We start from the raw sequence: 13,818 nt of genomic DNA on the forward strand, positions 1-13,818 counted from the left end.
TGTTTTTCACACTTAGTGCCTACAGAATGGTAAGCATTCAGAAATACTTCTTTGATGGCTAACTGGTATAAAAATATATGATTGCCCTGAATATATTTCCACTCCACCCCAATCAAGAAATAAATTACATAATTTGGCTTCAGTGAGCGCTCTACGCGATGGCAGACAGACGGCGTCCTCTAACACTGGGCAAGGCGGCTGTGGCACCCCTTCCCTCCTGCCCAACATTTTCAAACGGACTTGTTTCAAAAAGAAGTCCAGCATCTTACTCCAGCGCCTTCTTCCCTCTGAGCCCTGGGAAGATGAAACACTTCCACACAAATAAGCCCGCGAAGGGCCACGGAACAGCACGGTGGCGGCACCGCCCAGCTGGCAAGGTCACTTCAGCCTTGGGAAACAACGTCTGGGTCTGCTCAAAAGACCCGTCATTGGCAGGAGGGGACTAGAGGCTCAGGATGAGGGGCGTGTGGGTGCCTGGTGGGAAGCCTGAGAGGACGTGTGAGGAGGGAGGTTTATTTTTGTCAGGAACTAAGCATCTGTCTCATCGCTCGGCCTTTATTCCTGCCTGGTCGTCGTTATAAAACCCCTGCCACCGGTGCAAGGGAGCGAAGGTGGCAATTGCACAGCACTCTTACAGCCGAGGCGAATTCCTTACGAGTTTCACCAGCCCACTGAGGGGCCTGCAGAGAAACAGCGTGTCTTTCTTAAAGTGAAATCGTTAGTTTTGATCTCAAGGAGAAGGATGGAGCCTTTGGCCAGACGCTGCTGAGCGCAGGGGTCCTGCGCCACACCTGCTGCCCAGAGCGGGTTACACTCCAGCGGCGGGGACCTCAGAGGAGACAGAGGCGTGAGGATGAACTCAGGGGAAGGAGCGGGGCCAGGGGCGCGCCCGCCTGTCCCAGTCCCGCCCCGCCCCTGTCCACCCCCAGCTCTGGACTCAGTGAGCCGTGACTGAGCCCTTCCCACAGCTCCTGGACAAGCGTGCTGGAGTATGCCACCTGGGGCGCAGTGACAACTGTTCGTGCTAAGGCTAAAGAGGGGACAGAAATGTGAGCACAGCCTTGAGAGGGACACGATCTCGGCAGACAGGAAGCTCCTCTCTGCGGGAGCCCTGGGAACACACTGACAGAGGAGCTCAGTGAGTCAGAGACCGTGAGTCAACGTGAAGGTGGTGACTCGCTGGACCCGGGAGATGTGAGAAAATTCTCCTCCTCCATCCTCGGCCCGGCCTCCTGCAGACTTCCTGCGGGACCAGAGCTTGTATTTTTAGGGACTGCTTTTATTTTGAGTCTTCCCTTTTCTTTTCTCTGGTAACGTCCACACTTACTAGATTGTTGCAAGAAAGCCAAACTCTTTCCATACCTCTGGGTGCGCAGAGAAGGCCTCGGAGGGAGGAGGCGCAGCCTGGGGAAGGCGCGGGGGCGGGACGTGGGAGGCGGGGTGCAGCCGCACACCCGGGCTGGCAGAGGAGTGGGCGTCCAGCTCCATCACAGCCCTCGGGCTCCCACAGCAATGGGCAGCCTGCGTCTCACCTTTCGAAGTCAGTTTTGGAGTTCTTCAGGCATCTCCAGTTCCTACAAACATAGATCACTTGTTAAGAGAATTTATTACCAAGACATTTAGGAAATCATTTAACAAGCATGGTAACTTTTGGAGATTCATCTAGGAAACTACTTTCTATAAACACTGTGGGGGAAATAAGACAAGCCGCCCTCACTGTGGAAGATTGCTGGCTGCCTACCTAATAGCCACCCACCCTCTTTTTCTCAGAAAGAGAATTTGCAAGGTTTAGCAGGACACAAGGCTGTCTGAAGAAAGGGTCCGTCCCCAGCCTCCCTTCAAGCTGGCTGTGCATTTGACAAAGTCCTGTCCGATGCAACGTGAGCAGACACGCTGGATTGTGTTATTAAAGAACAGCTGGCACTCACCTCATAAACTCTTCTTCCACCCCTTTCTCCTTCTTGCAGGTGGAAAGCAGATGTGATGGCTGGGGCTTCAGCAGCCTTCACAGACCATGTAGTGGAAGGCACATGGTAAGGACGGAAAAGCAATTAGAGAGACAGCACCTGGGTTCCCAGGACCATCACCTGCCCACCTCGGACTACTTATCCTGGAACTTTTCTGTGAGAAACAAAAACACTCTTATAAGTTACTGTAGTAAGTTGAATAGTGTCCCCCAACTTTATGTCCTTTCCAGAACCTCAGAATGTGACCCTATTTGGAAAGTGCCTTTGCAGATAAAATTAGTCAACATGAGGTCATACTGGAGTTGGGTGAAACCCTAAATCCAATGACTGGTGTCCTTGTAAGAGCAGAGATACTGAGACAGAATACCACGGGATGGAGACTGGAGTGGTACATCCAAAGGCTGGAAAATGCCAAGGCTGGCCAATAACCACCAGGAGATAAGAAGAGGCCAGGAAGAGCCCTCCCCCAGGGCCTTCAGAGAGAGCTCGGCCCCGTTAACACCTTGACTTCGGGCCTGTAGCTTCCAGAACCTTGAGAGAATAAATCTCTGTTGTTTCAAGCCCCCCAGTTTGGGATGACTTGCCAAGGCAGCCCCAGGAAGCAGGTAGAGCTGCCGTTACCTGCTTGCTGCACGAGGCCCAGCCCACCCCTCTGTACCAACCTGCAGGGCCACTGTTTCCCCGCTTGACACTCACGCCACTGTTCACTCAGGGACTGGAAAATCTGCTGGCAGGTGGCTGACGAGGTCCACTGATTTACAGCAGGTGGAAGTTGTATTACCAGCTCCGCTCTTAACTCTGCTCAGAAACTTCCTCCCTCCCCGGCCCGTGCTGGTGACTGTTCACACGGCATTTATGTTGTGTTTACAACTAGCTGCAGAGCGTTTGCATTATCAGGTATTGTAAGTAATCTGGAGAGGATGTGAAGTAGACAGGAGACAAGTACTACGCCATTTTACATAAGGGGCTTGAACATCCGGGTTTTGGTATCCTGGGGTGGGAGGGACTCCTGGAACCAACCCCGAAGGGACAGAGGGCCGACCCTCTGAAGCAAGGGGGGCAGCGCAGGAAAACTAGTTAATAAGATGGCTCAGAGCTCCCTTTCTAACACCTGGTAGGTTCTTTCACTGTTGTTCCATCTTCCCTCCTCGCCCCTCCCTTCTCTCTGCCCCCTGACCCACCCACTCTGGACAAGGAAGCTATTGGCCACCCCAGAAACAAATGGCCAGGTGCTACCTGGGAAGCAGTTAGACCCGTCTAGAGCGGCTGCGGTCAGCAGGCCTTCCACACCCGCACTTCGTATGCAGCTGCGTGAACGCCAAAAAGAAATCAACCAGAACCCCGGGGTTTGAGCTGGGTAACTGCCGCAGAAGAGGAGCTTTCCTCAACCAGCAAGACCCTTGCTCTTGGCTTCTGGTGATGGAACGTGGAAGAACTGAGAAGTTCCATGGCTGCCAGGGAGCAGGCGGGGGGGGGCGATGGTGAGGCGGGGACAGAGGGGCACCAGGGGCAGGAGAGCAGGGGCCGGGCCGGGTACGTGGAGGAGAATCAGAGTGGCTCTGGGCTTGCTGACACCGACTCAACTGGAGGTACCAACTCAACTGGAGGTACGGGCTGGGCCTCAGAATGGAACCAGGGAGCTTTAGAACATTTGCTGAACGAAGCGAGGGGAATCCCGGCTCACTTCCCAGAACACCAGCTCAGGAAGGTGGCCTTTTTTCTAGGCAGCTCTGTGTTCAGTTAAAACTTGGGGGTCTCTAAGGGAAGGGGTGTGAGGGCAGGAGACCAGCTGCCTTCTGCAGGCAGGAGGCTCGTCCAGTCACTGTGCTGCTGTGTGTTTTGTCCCACGTACACTTCAAGTGCTTAGACAGCGGTCTGTACATAGTAGGTGCTCAAAAAACAGTTGTTGAAATAATAAAACGAAAAGAACCTCATTAATGTCCTTAAAGAGATAAAGTTAGGGGGAAAGAGGAAGAGAGGAAGGAGGGAGGGAGGGAGAGCATATCAAAATGACATTTCACTAAGAGTTTAAGATCCAGTATTTGATTAATCAGAGTTTCAGGAAAAGACAACAGAAAACTAAATGATGAAGCAATACTACTACATAAACAAGATTAATTTCCCAGGCCTTAATGACACAAGTCTCTAGATTGAAACGGCCAACCACATCAGGACATTTCTCAACACTGGGAAAAAAGAAAAAAACCCTCAGCGTTTCCAGAGAGAAAAAGACATGTCACATTGAAAGAAAAACCAGAATGGCACTAGACTTGTCAATGTCAACTGTAGGAACTAAAACAGAATGGAGTGATAGCTCAGAAGTCTGACGGCGGACCGTTAGTTTAAAACCCAGCCACACATCTAAGTCTAAAAATCAGGGATGGGGACAGAATGTCAAGGCAGTTTCAGACATACAGAAACAAACCGCATTCTCGTGAAGTTCCCAGGGGCACGTATTCTGCTACAGCAAGGACGCAGAAGTTAGGAGACTCTAAGGAAAAGGGACCCAGTGCTGAGACAGGAGACACCAAGGGAAGTCTCCAGAGGGCCCTGGGCAGAGACCTGCAGAGCGAGCAGTCAGGACTGGGGCAGAGGCCAGAGGGCTTGGGGGCGAGGTCTCCAGGAAAACGATGAAAATGATTGGTATCCCTGACCAGGGGAGAGAGTACTGAACGGCACATAAAAACCAATGGAAGAACTAGGGAAAAACCTTAAGTACATACACTAAACAGCTTTTTTTTTAACTGAGCAATTGTTAACCCAAAAGTTACATAAGAAAATAATCATAATATACTACCCAGATCGTAAGTGAATCAGCTTTTTTTTAATTGAGCAATTGTTAACCCAAAAGTTACATAAGAAAATAATCATAATATACTACCCAGATCGTAAGTGAATCAGCTTTTTTTTAATTGAGCAATTGTTAACCCAAAAGTTACATAAGAAAATAATCATAATATACTACCCAGATCATAAGTGAATCAGCTTTTTTTTAATTGAGCAATTGTTAACCCAAAAGTTACATAAGAAAATAATCATAATATACTACCCAGATCATAAGTGAATCACACACATGTACTAGGAAGTTAGCAGCGACGATTGCTTTAACACAGAATTTTGCTGTAATATTAGAAGAACGCGGGAGGAGAAAGACCCAAAAGTGGGGTTAAGGGAGCTAAATCCTCTCCGTAACAGAAAAGCATCAGAAAGATGTCTGAAAATAATAAATCAAGAAATAGCTTTATTAAGTGGGGAGGGTACAGCTCAGTGGTAGACCGCGTGCTTAGCATGCACAAGGTCCTGGGTTCAATCCCCAGTACCTCTGTTAAAATAAATAAGTAAATAAACTTAGTTACCTCCCTCCAAAAAACAAACAAAAAAATTAAAAAATAAAGAAATAGCTTTATTAGCAAATGAGTTAAAACTAGGGAAATAAATGCCATGAAATGACAGGTACAAGAGTGAAATGCGTTTTCCTTTGGGGAACAGGACGGCTGGGGCAGGGGTAGGTCTAATTTGCTATAAGCCTTTGAGCTTAGTTGGCTTTAAAATTATGCGTACATATTGACAAAAATTAAAAATTGAAAAGAGGAATAACAGCCCAAACTAACTTTTTAATTACCTCAATTTTGGTAATAATTACACAAAATTCAGCTCAGAATGACTGAGTACAGTCAGTCTGTTGTAAACCCATACGCACACACGTCTAGGGTGGCTTCCTGACCTGCCGTCTGTTCACTTCCGAAGGGACAGTGTCACAGCACCATCTGGTGTCTTAGTTCTTGATTATGACCCTAGGAACAGAACTGCAAGAAACTACAAAGTGTGTCTTTGCCAGTTTCAGATTTTTTGCCAAACTATCGGGCTTTGATGCCATTTACTCCTTCTGTTTCTCCGAGATAAATCAGAAATGAAATTCCCTCAGCCGCCTGTCAGTCCGTTTCCTCCCATCACCAGCCCCGGCTTCAGCGAGACACACACGCGCCCACGGGCTCTGCTCCAAAGCCACCCACAGGGACAGGGCCCTGACTTCCCGCAACTCTGAAGACTTCACGTGTTCGCTGCTCACATGCTACACACACGGGGGCGAGAAAAGTGCAGCAGGAAGCAGATAACGGGAGATTCAACAGGAGGTATTTCTAATACCGTGAGAGTGCAGAGGAGGGAAAAAGGTGGCTGCTAAGAAAAAGACCCAGCTGTTACCAAATCTGGAAGTTTCTGGCGTCCTGAGACAGATTTAAAAATATCTGCAGACATGTGACTTTTAAAGGGACAATAATGAAACAATACTGTCGTTCTCTGTTATCGTGGTTGTGTGAACTCAAGGCATTCTACATGTAAGGTAGCGCCCTAGTCTTTCCCTAAAAGAGGTTCTAGGTTACTTTAAAAAAAAATGTATTTTGTGAAGGTCTAGGTGGTAACCAAAACGAAGGAGACTCGCTAAGCCTTTCACAGAACAGGGTCTATGGGCTGCTCTTCCTTTAGCAAATGACACCCACGTCCTAATGACGAAGTGTTGAGGAGTGAGAATATACTTCTAGACGAAAAGAGCTAATTTTCCCATATCGTCAATATATGTGCGTTTCTATAAAACATCATTATTAATTCATTGTTCTTCAAAAGATCTAAAAGTCTTTAGAATATCTTGCTTTAAAAAAGAAAACACATGCCGCTCGTAATTCAGATTCATCCAGACCCCAGGCTCCGGTCCAAGACTCAACCACTTCCCTATCTCAGTGCCTCAGCTCGGAGCGAACGAGGGAAAAGTCAGAGCAGCCCAGAGACACACTGACCGGCACGAGCTCCAGAAGGAGATGCAGTGGAGACAGAGACCATGAAGGAAGGGGAGGGAGACACCACGGAGACACTGCACGAGAGACGGCTGGGGTGTGGTTCAAAGGACAGAAACGTCCAGGCTGAAGGAGCCCCGCACACGCGTGAAGAGAGGCTCATCAAGGCACAATCCTGCAACTGCTCCCGGGGCTGCAGGCCCTTCCAGAGGAAAGACGACGGGTCACAGAGGACGGTACCGACTTTCTCAGCAGCGATGCGGGAAGAGGGCAGTGTGGCAGCGCCTGCAAAATCCTGAGGGAAAACGGGTTTTAACCAAGAAGTCCATATTTAGTCTAATTATCAACTAAGTATGATGACAGAATTAAGGTGTTTTCAGGTGCAAGGCTTCAAAAAAATGTATCTCCCGTGTCTCTTTTCTCAGGAACCTGCTATAGGAGAAGCTCCGCCAGAAACAGGGAGTCAGGAAACGGAGACCCAGACCCGCCACGGGAGGGACAGGGCTCCAACTGCCACTGCCTCCGAGAGAACGGGAGAGCCCAGCCTCCCGGCACCGCCTCCGCCCGCCCTGCCCACTCCGTCAAGTTCGCCACAAAGCAGACATCGGCATTTATATTTTTAAGACTGTGTGTATCATTCCCAGCTGAGCCAACTCCATACGGTGATAAATTTTCATCATTATACAACTTTTCCTGGAATTAACTGGGGCAAGTTTTTCCCGTAGTTGAGTCAGACACAGTATGCAATACATCGATTCCGTCTCCCCCCGCGGAGACACCGGTCTGAGAGCCCTCACCCCCCTGCTCCCAGAGGGCCCGAGTTCTCCAGGCCTCCTGCCTGCACGTCGCGGCTCCTGGGCCAAGACTGCCTCTCCATCATCTTGGGAACGACTTCTCCCTCTGTTCTGAGTTGGGCCCTCTGTGTCCCCGCGTCAGTGTCATCTCTTCCTGGATTTACTCCTCGAGCTGTAGTGGGTTGAGGACTGAACGAGAATCAAGGAGGCTGAGACTGAGTTCAGATTATTCTTCTTACACACCTGCTCAGGCAGAGAAGGACGAAGAATGGGGCAGTGAGGGAGGAGAGAGCAGCCTCGTGGGCGTGTATTTAGAAATACAAGGCAGAGCCCAGACCCCAGCTAGACCAGCAGCAACAGCAGAACAGTTAAAAGTAACCACCGCAGTGGGGCGGGGGAGGCGTGGCGCAGAGCACCGCTGGCTTCCCTGGTAAGGCTGGAGCCGCCCGCAGACCCCGCATGGGCAGCAACTCACTTGGTGCAGGAAAACTGCTGAAAGAACAGGCGGAGAGGGCCAGCTCTCCAGGCAGAGGGAAGGACACGAGCAAAACCCTGCCGCCGCTTCTGCTGCCGGAGCCGTAGGTGAAGGGGGGTGCGGAGCATGAGCGCCGGGGAGGGAGGCGCCCTGCTGACTCGCTCACGCAGTCTAGGCATGGCTGTGGGGAAGGGGCGAAAGACTGCTATGTGGGGGTAACTGGACCATCTGGCAGGTTAGAGGGGGGTAAGATCTGAGCAGGGAAATGAGCTACAGACCATCTGTTCTGGGCAAGAGGTAACGAGGGTCTGAAGTCAAGGAACTCCTCTGGGTGAACACAGAAGACAGAAAAGACATGGGGTTGGCCAGTCTCTGCTGCAGACCGGGCTGGGGTGCAAGGAAGGGATAACCTAGGTGATGCCTGGATTTCTGACTTGGGTGACATGTCCCCCAAACTCGAGAACTCAGCAGTTTTGAAAGGGGAAAAGTGAGTGAAGTCTGGGACACGGTTGGGGTGGGAAGGGCTCATCTCATAGGCAGCTGGACACAGATCTGAAGTTCTGTAATGAGGACTGGCTGAGATAAAGTGTGTGTCAGCCACAGCAGAAACCAAAGGCCAGGCGAGCAGAGGGCGACACCAAGGAAGAGGGCGAAGGGGAAGAGATAAAGGGCCACCTCACAGCAAGAGCGGTCACAGGCCTCAAGGAGGGAGTGGTGAGTGTCGAATGCCACGAAAGGTCAAGAAAGAGAGCGGAGGAGACCCCATGAGACACGGGGCCCCGTGATCTTTAACAGAGCCACCGAGGAAGCCCGGGGGAGGACGAGGTCGAGCCCAACCCCCAGTCCTTAAGTGTGGGCTGAACCGAGGGGGTGTTCAGCAGAGCGGAGGTGAGTCTCCGAGGAGCCTGGCCACGAGGAGGAGGAGGAGGCGGGGTGAGTTAAAACTCAAGGGTTTGACTTTTCTCCCCTGAATAAGGGAGAGGTTTGAGAATGCTTACATGCTTCAGAAAAGTAGTCAGCACGGGGAGCTTGAAAGCACAGGAGATGCAAAACTAAACAGGCCTCCATGCAGTGCAATGTTTGCACTCCTGCACATTCACCCAGCTAAAGAGCAAACTTGATCCACAAAACCCCTGCACACAGATGTTCACAGCAGCTTTGTCCGTGATCGCCAAACCTGGAAGCCGCCGAGACGTCCCTCAGTAGGGAATGGATAAATAAACTGGTACATCCAGATAACAGAATATTAGTCGCCAATGAAAAAGCTATCCAGCCGCAAGAAGATTCGGATGACTCTAAGGAGCACAGGGCTGAGTGAAGGAGCCACAGCAGAAACTAAAGGCCAGGCAGTCTGAGCAGCCTGCAGACTGTGTGATTTCAGTACATGACCTGGAAAAGGCAAAACTGTGGAGACAGCGACCAGAGTGGCAGCTTCCGGGCACGGGGAGGGGGAGATCTGAACACATGCAGCACAGGGCATGTTACTTAGGGCAGTGAAACCATCCAGTACGACAGTGTAATGGTGACTGCAAAACATTAAGCATTTGCCAAAACCCATAAAACTTTACAGCCCAAGGAGTAAGCCTTAATGTAAATAAATTCTTTAAAACTCATATGGGAGGTTGGGGGAATCCCAGGACGAAACGCAGAATGTGGCAGATAAATCTAAATTTACTGCAGACATATGAAACACACTCCTGAAGGCTGGGGTGAGGGAATACAGCGTGAGCTAAGTAACCGGAAGTGAGTGGAGCCCGCAGGACCAACGGCGTGACAAACTGTCCACAAAGCGCTGCCCTCTAGCTGACAGAGTCGCTTCCCACACAGGGTAGGGACTGGCAGTTCAGAAGGTGCGCTGGGACTGAACGTCAGGAACGGTGGCTGAAGGTGGGGCCAGACTTCTCCCCACGGCAGCGGGAAGTTACAGGTAAGCAAGGGGAGGAGGCTAGCATGACTCGTGTGGATCAGAGATGGAGACACCGGTATGAACTCATGTTCACCTTAACACAGATTCAGGCAGTTACACGTCTACACACACGTCTTCCTTGCTCTGTTAGCTGAGAGGGCCTAGACACAATGACACCCCCACAGCAATGAGCTCACCTAGTGGCCAGGCCTTGGCTCCTAACACCACTCCCCAGCAAAAGGAACCATGGCTCCCTGGAGAAATGGCTGACCCCAGGACTGGCGCAGGAAACAGACAAGGTGAGCCTGGAGCATTCTGTGGCTCCTCTCTCCTAAAAAACAGACCCACGCAGCAATGTGATGTCGAAGGCCAAAGGGACACAGGCAACCACTGCAGAAGTTTCTAGTAGCCAATGATGGAACAATTTGAGCAACTTAAATACTGGATTATACCCCAAAGTGTAACATAAACACCATGTGCTCATGCTGGCGTAAATGGCTGAATAAGTAATCAAATGGGGGAAGAACAGATCAATCTTCCACGCAAAATTCAAATAATTTATGTAGCTACTGCGCCCTGGGAAGTGGAACAGACCTCCTGCTCCCGGAGTGGGGGCTGGGCACAGCGACTTTCTTCCAAAGAGCGGAGACCTACGAGCACGACCTCAGCCAGCTGACCAAGGCCGGCATCAGCGGCGTGCACCCTGATTCGACGTGATCGGAACGCACTTCACCTCTGCCACCCTCCTCTCCCTAAAACACGACCCTAGGCTACCCTCGAGAAGAACACCAGACCAGTCCCAGCTGAGGGGGATTTCACAAAATACTTTTCCAGTGCTCAGGGCTGTCAAGGTCATCAAAAAACAAGGCAAGTCCGAGAAACAGTCACAACCAAAAGGAACCTAAGAAGACTAAATGTCGTTCCGTCTCCTGAATGGGGTCCTAGAACAGAAAAAGGACTTCAGCTAAAAACTAGAGAAATCTGAATAAAGTACAAAATATCTTAATAATAATACACGTCCTGGAGTATGTGGTGACGTGACAACATGGGTCATTAATTGTAACAATGTACCATACTAATGGTAAGATAAGAAGCTGGGACAACGTAAGGGCATTCTGTGCAATGGTCACAGCAACCTGTCAATCTCAAGTTAACAGTTCATTTTAAAAACTAATAGAGCTGGGGATCAAAGCGGAACCAGGCCAAGGCCAGAAGGCCGCGGGGCAGCCGCGCTCCACTGCCCTTCCTTGCAGTCCCGTCAGGAAGGTCCCCCTCTCCAGAGGCCGTGCCTCCTCCTCCTCCAAGACCCAGCACACACGGCCCCTTGTTCACTGCCACCTGACTCTGCCACACCTAACAGATCTGCTCAGTCACCCGTGACCTCAGTACTTTGCACACAGTCAGCAGATTTACTGCCAACTTACTGCGTACGAGATACATGTCAAGGCTGGGACTAAAGATGTCATTATGCCCACGGAGCTCAGTCAGGGGACATGCCCTATGTTAGCACGTTTCACCTTGCGTTGTTTTTGCTTCTGTCTCTCTCTGAAATAAAAACTATGAACTCTTTGAAAGCAAAGATGACTACCTTGTCATTTTTTCATTCCCAGTGTCAAAAACACCACCTATGTATATACATGGCAATTCACAGAGAAGTGCTTGTTGGAACAAAACGAAGCGCTGAACTCTCCTTCAGTTTGGGTGACTTAGAGGAAAGGCAGAGTAAGAGAAAATAACAGTCTGCGAGGTTTTATACTAACAGGTGAGTTTTAAAAATTATCTGCAAAATAATTCGCCCCCAGCTTGTGAACGTATCACACACATTTGGGGAAGCAGACAGACTGCGTCAGGAAGCGGAGAAGCCGCCTTCAGGCAACAGAAAGCACGGTCCTGTGGCTCACAGGGCTCCTCCCGCTCGGCCGCAGCCCACGGCGCGGGACCGGGGCTCCCGTCCCCAGCAGGCTTGGCACGGTGGCCTCCCTAGGAATGTGAGAAGCACCTCTGAAACCACCTCAGCTGCCACTTACAGCTCGTTGGCCAGTCGTGTTGCATGGCCGCCCCGGCTCCAGCCTTTAAAACAGAGGCCTAAGGAGAGGAGCTCAGGCGAGCACCGGGCCACGCGGGGCCGGCCGGGACCCAGCACACCACGGAGCCCCGCGTGTCTGACCTTACCTGGCCGCCTCTGGTCTGAGCGCTGTCCTGCGGCAGCTGGTCCCCAGATGGTCCAGTCCTTCCTGTACCTCTGCAGCTACCATCCTGGGGCACTTCAAACCATCACTTGGCGTGGGAAAGCAACACCTTTCATCCCGTTTTGCAAGGCCACAGCCTCCAGTCCACACTGCTGAGGCTGCTGCCAGGCCCCGTGGGCAAGTCCGTTACGGTAGGTTTTCCCAAACCAGTAGAACTCATTGTGCAACTCTCAGTTGACTCAGACCGCAAGCTGGGCACAGAAAGCTTCCCTCGGCGAGGCCATGCTTCCTTCTCTGCTCTGCTTCTGAATCAGCTCCCGTTAGTGGGACATGATGGCTTTTCTGCAGGACCTCGCAGCCTGCGTGTGTTCCGTGCCCTGTGACACTGCTTCCCGCATATGTGTCCTCCTCCTGACGAGCCTAGGAAGTAGGTGTGACTATCACGTCCGTCTTCAGTGGAGGCACCTGGTCACACAGCGAGTAAGCAGAACTGGGGTTTGAACCCACGCAGCCCGGCAACACCACCACAGCTGCCTGAGAAGTGACCCTGCAGACTCCCCGACCCGCCCCTCAGCACCAGTCTGGTCTGGACCCTAAGGTACAGTAACAGTTTGGCAAAATGTTTTGCCACCAAATAACAAGGTTCATCAGTTTTTCACCAGTGAACCTGGGAGGCTGGGCCCTCCTTCCTCCATTAGGATTTGTCACCTGCAATTCCAGACACCAACGTGCTTACCACTTCTTGGCTGCAAATGAGAACTCTCTGGCTTCTTTAAGCAGAAAAGGAATTTACTAAAAAAACAAAAAGAAAAACAAAACAAAAAAAACAAAACTCCAGGTAGCAAACAGAATCTCCAGACAGGCCCCAGTCCTGCGTGGAGGCGTTCTATAAAGACATTCCCAAATCACACCCAGAAACTGCTCCCAAGACCGCCATGCCTGACGAGTGGCCCCACCACACACACGCACCCCCCCGCCAAGGCTGGACAGCGTGGGGCCCATTGTCACCAGTGAGGACGGCTGTCGGGAGGCAGGTGAACACTGGAGACCCTCCAACACGGGAAGGGCTTTCAGATCTCAGGTGGGCCAGATGTCTATTATACCGAACCTTTCTGGCTATATTATAGCTTAATTAATTTTCAATTTATATTGAAGTTAATTTGAATTTTAGTTAACACTGAAAATTAATTTCAGGTTTTTCAAGCACGACATTGCAGATTTAAAATTGTTCCCATGCTGGAAACTCACGGCAAACAACGCACCAAGTGCCTGCAGCAGCCTTGGACAACTGTAAGTGCTAATTAGAGGGACTGGGGAGAGAGGCGCTCTCGGTCGTGCCCTCGCTAGGGCAGTCACCTGCACTTCTCTGGCTGTCGATCATGAGAATGGTGAGAAAAGCCACCACACGCAAATGAACGATGAAGCTCTGAAGCATAACAAGAGTGCGAGAGGCACCAGGGCAGCTGGACCGCACACTGCAGGGCACCGGGGCGCGTGCGAACTGAACCGCGCCGTCACGTGAACACTCAGGCACCTGAAGCCCGACGCGGCGCTCTCACTGGTGCTCAGGAGCTAAGTCCACCTGCTTATGTTTCAGGCCGACTGTTGATTCTCACGTCCCACGAAATGTTCAATTATCTGATTCTTTAACCTAATGTTCTTTAACCCACACTTATTTTACAGAACATACGCACTTT

At 50.9% G+C, this 13,818-nt stretch overlaps 1 long non-coding RNA gene across 1 annotated transcript; it reads right to left on the minus strand.

Moving 5' to 3' along the window:
* Positions 1 to 1,443: 1,443 nt before the first annotated feature.
* LOC140691596 (uncharacterized) lies at positions 1,444 to 12,650 on the minus strand. The gene is made up of 3 exons (XR_012067351.1): positions 12,105 to 12,650; positions 1,929 to 2,003; positions 1,444 to 1,574 (listed from the first exon to the last, which is right to left on the minus strand). It is a non-coding gene; the product is annotated as an uncharacterized lncRNA (long non-coding RNA).
* Positions 12,651 to 13,818: the final 1,168 nt, after the last annotated feature.

Source organism: Vicugna pacos, chromosome 35 (assembly GCF_048564905.1).
Source record: "Vicugna pacos chromosome 35, VicPac4, whole genome shotgun sequence".
NCBI classification, from domain to species: Eukaryota; Metazoa; Chordata; class Mammalia; order Artiodactyla; family Camelidae; genus Vicugna; species Vicugna pacos.